This window comes from Triticum dicoccoides, chromosome 3A, assembly GCF_002162155.2.
Source record: "Triticum dicoccoides isolate Atlit2015 ecotype Zavitan chromosome 3A, WEW_v2.0, whole genome shotgun sequence".
Taxonomy (NCBI): Eukaryota; Viridiplantae; Streptophyta; class Magnoliopsida; order Poales; family Poaceae; genus Triticum; species Triticum dicoccoides.
The window spans coordinates 11,159,666-11,163,167 of NC_041384.1; the positions used below are offsets into that span (position 1 = coordinate 11,159,666).

The window sequence follows — 3,502 nt, forward strand, 5'->3', positions numbered from 1 at the left end:
ACTTGTGGTGGATACGTAGGCGAATGACACATGATGAGCCGGTGCCACCTTCTTGGAGATGGCCCATATCCATTCTATCGATTGCTTCAAATTTCCAGAATTCATTGACAAGTTCACATGTAATGCCAGAGACTAAATGGTGTAAGCCGGACCCAGGATATACAAAACTAAATGTTGATGCATCCTTTTTTCCAGATGAAGGGAGTGGGATAACTGCGGCTGTTATGAGGGATATTCATGGAAACTTCATTGCCGCGCAATGCAATTTTGTATCGGTGGCGGCGGATGCGATTACAATGGAGGCGATGGCCATGAGAGATGGGCTATTCTTTGCCAACTCTCTAGGACTAAACCAGATTGAAGCGGAATCAGATTCTCTCCAGGTAATTAACTTCTGCAATGGCCAAGAAAGATGGTGGGATGAAGCTGCGGCTCTCTTCGCGGAATGCGTTGATATTAGTACGTCGATTGGGAAGGTCATTTTTAAGCATTGTATTCGTTCTTGTAATCAAGCGGCGCATGTGCTAGCTAACTTCTCCTTTTGTAATAAGTCGAATCTCAATTGGTTAAACGAGCCACCTGATGTCATTGTCAGTAAGCTCGTGGACGATGTAAGTGTTCTATAATTCAATAAAGCTTGCCATGATGGCCTTCCCTCAAAAAAAAGGAGGAGAAAGACGGCTAGCTAGTGCAGTGTGCAGAGGAGGCTTGAATCATCAAACTACACATTATACGGATGTAACTCTTTTTTGTCTTTCTTGAAAACGTAGAGAAATAATTCGAAAGGGACTAACAAGCAAACAAGTCCGGCAAAGCTAAGTCAGGCCCTACCAAGATTATAGAGCATGTTAGGTTGTTTTATGCTGACCGTTGAATCATTCAACACACAGATGCGGTCCCTGTCTGCTATCCCCTACCACTCTTCCAGCCTGTTAGGTGTAAGTTTGTCATAGCCACAGGAGCCCTATCCCAAGTTTGCCTTGAGACTCTTATTCAAGTTAACGGGTGGAATCACAAATCATAACACGAAGGAACAAATGGCAGTAGTGAGTACCTCGTCAGCTCTCCACCTCCGGCCTCTCCTCCTTCTCCTCTTCCCTATTGCTACCATCACGGCGAGTGCATTCCATGGATCCATTGCCGGTGGTACCACGATCAATCGAACCGTTATCGGTGGTGCCACAGGCTATCGCCCAATATCGCCTACAGCTGCTAGGCCCTTGCCTGCACCCCCGGCCAAGGTAACACCTACGACCCCAAGTGCTCAGCCTGCACCCCCGCCCAAGGTAATACCTACGGCCCCGAGTGCTCTGCCTGCAGCTATTGGGACAACAAGCATGAAAGTGAAATCCTCCTCTGTAAGAAGAGTTGTAGCAATTTTAGCTCCTGTAGTTGGCTTCATTTTGCTTAGCATCTTGTTCCTCGGCACCTATTTTATACGTAAACGAAGAACACAACAACAATATGAGATGGAGATGGAGGAAGAGTTTGGGGAGCGACAAGGAACACCAATGAGGTTCACATTTCAGCAGCTAAAAGCAGCAACCGAGCAATTCGCAGACAAGCTCGGGGAAGGAGGATTTGGGTCTGTTTTCAAGGGTCAATTTTGTGATGAAAGGATTGCAGTAAAATGTTTGGATCGAGCGGGTCAGGGCAAAAAAGAATTTTCTGCAGAGGTTCAAACAATTGGCAGCATTCATCATATTAATTTGGTCAGATTGATTGGTTTTTGTGGAGAGAAATCGCATAGGCTCTTGGTATATGAGTACATGCCAAAAGGATCCTTGGATAGATGGATCTATCATCAACATGACAATGATTCACCTCCCCTGAATTGAAGCACGCGGTGCAAGATTATCACTCACATAGCTAAGGGTCTCGCTTATCTTCATGAGGAGTGCATGAAAAAGATTGCCCATTTGGATGTCAAACCACAAAACATCCTCTTAGATGATGACTTCGATGCTAAACTTTCTGATTTTGGACTATGCAAGCTCATTGACAGGGATATGAGCCAAGTGTTTACCAGAATGAGAGGCACACCTGGATATTTAGCTCCTGAATGGTTGACATCACAGATCACGGAAAAGGCTGATGTCTATAGCTTTGGTGTTGTGGTCATGGAAGTCATCAGTGGAAGAAAGAACCTCGACAATTCTTGATCCGAAGAGAGCATCCATCTCATCACCCAATTGGAGGAAAAGCTGAAGACTAATCGGTTGGTAGAATTAATTGACAATAAGAGTAACAATATGCTGGCACATAAGCAGGATGTAATTGAGATGATGAAGCTCGCAATGTGGTGTTTGCAGATTGATTGCAAAAGAAGGCCTAAAATGTCCGAGGTAGTCAAGGTCTTGGAAGGTGCCATGAATGCAGAGAGCAACATTGATCATAACTTCGTTGCAACAAGTCAAGTGTATTTCGGCGCTGCTGGAAATGTGGTCTCATCGGTTCCACCTCTAGCTTCACATGTATTAGGTGCCAGGTGAAATGACAAAATGTTGACAAGATAGACAATTAGATTACAAGGAGGACATGAGATTTTATTATGTAAAGCAAATGACAAGTCTGTTTGTATCTTCTCAAATTATTATAATCTGAAGCCCCTTGTCTTGACTTAATTTTACCAGCAATATATTTCAATATTGCAAACCTTCTTGTTCTACAGCAGCTGGACTGAATTTAGTCATTAGAATGTTCAATTTTTTCATGTAATGCAAGTCTGTTTTCAGATCAACTAATGCACGTATTTTTCTAGTCATTGTAGTTAAAACTAACAGCATGTTCCAAAATGCTCCTAAGCTCCAACAATATTTGGAAGTACCAACTAGTCAAAATCACGTGCTTTTAAGTTCTCCCAATCTCCAGTGTCTTTTCATTTCATATCAGGTTGTGATGTGCTTAGTAATATGTATCGTATAAGGCAGTTGATTTTTAAGTCAATTAAAATTTTGATACTAATAAAGTGTCTCAAGTTTGGATAGCTGACAGTGTCTCAAGTTTGTACATGGAAGTCATTCCTGCACTTTGCTGCTCATCGATCTCTGCTACTATGACCATGAGAATGCCCCCTATTTACCAGGCTGTATGGCCAATTTCGCGAGAATTTGAATATTAATAAAACCAGTCGGAAGTTGCTGCATAGCACTCGTGTGACTCCATGGTGCAATGGATTAGCTGAATTCCTCGGAAAGCTGTTTGTCGATCTCCAGGGGAGCTCATCAGTTCCACCTCTGGCCTCACATCGTGTATAAGGCAATCCCGACATGGTAAAATGGGACAATCCTGACATAGAAGGTAGGCAATTAGATTATGAGCAGGACATGAGATTTTCTGATGCAAAGCAAATGACATGTCTGTTGTATCTTCTCAAATTATTACAATCTGAGGCCCAACTTTATCTGAAAAATAGTTCAACATTGCAAACCTTGTTGTTCTACAGCGGCTGGACTGAATTTGTTCATTAGAATGTTCAGTTTCTCCATGTTATGCGGCTCTG

General features: G+C 42.9%; 1 pseudogene; it reads left to right on the forward strand.

Moving 5' to 3' along the window:
• Positions 1 to 765: 765 nt before the first annotated feature.
• On the forward strand, positions 766 to 2,579 carry LOC119270938 (annotated as a pseudogene).
• The last annotated feature ends 923 nt before the right edge of the window (positions 2,580 to 3,502 follow it).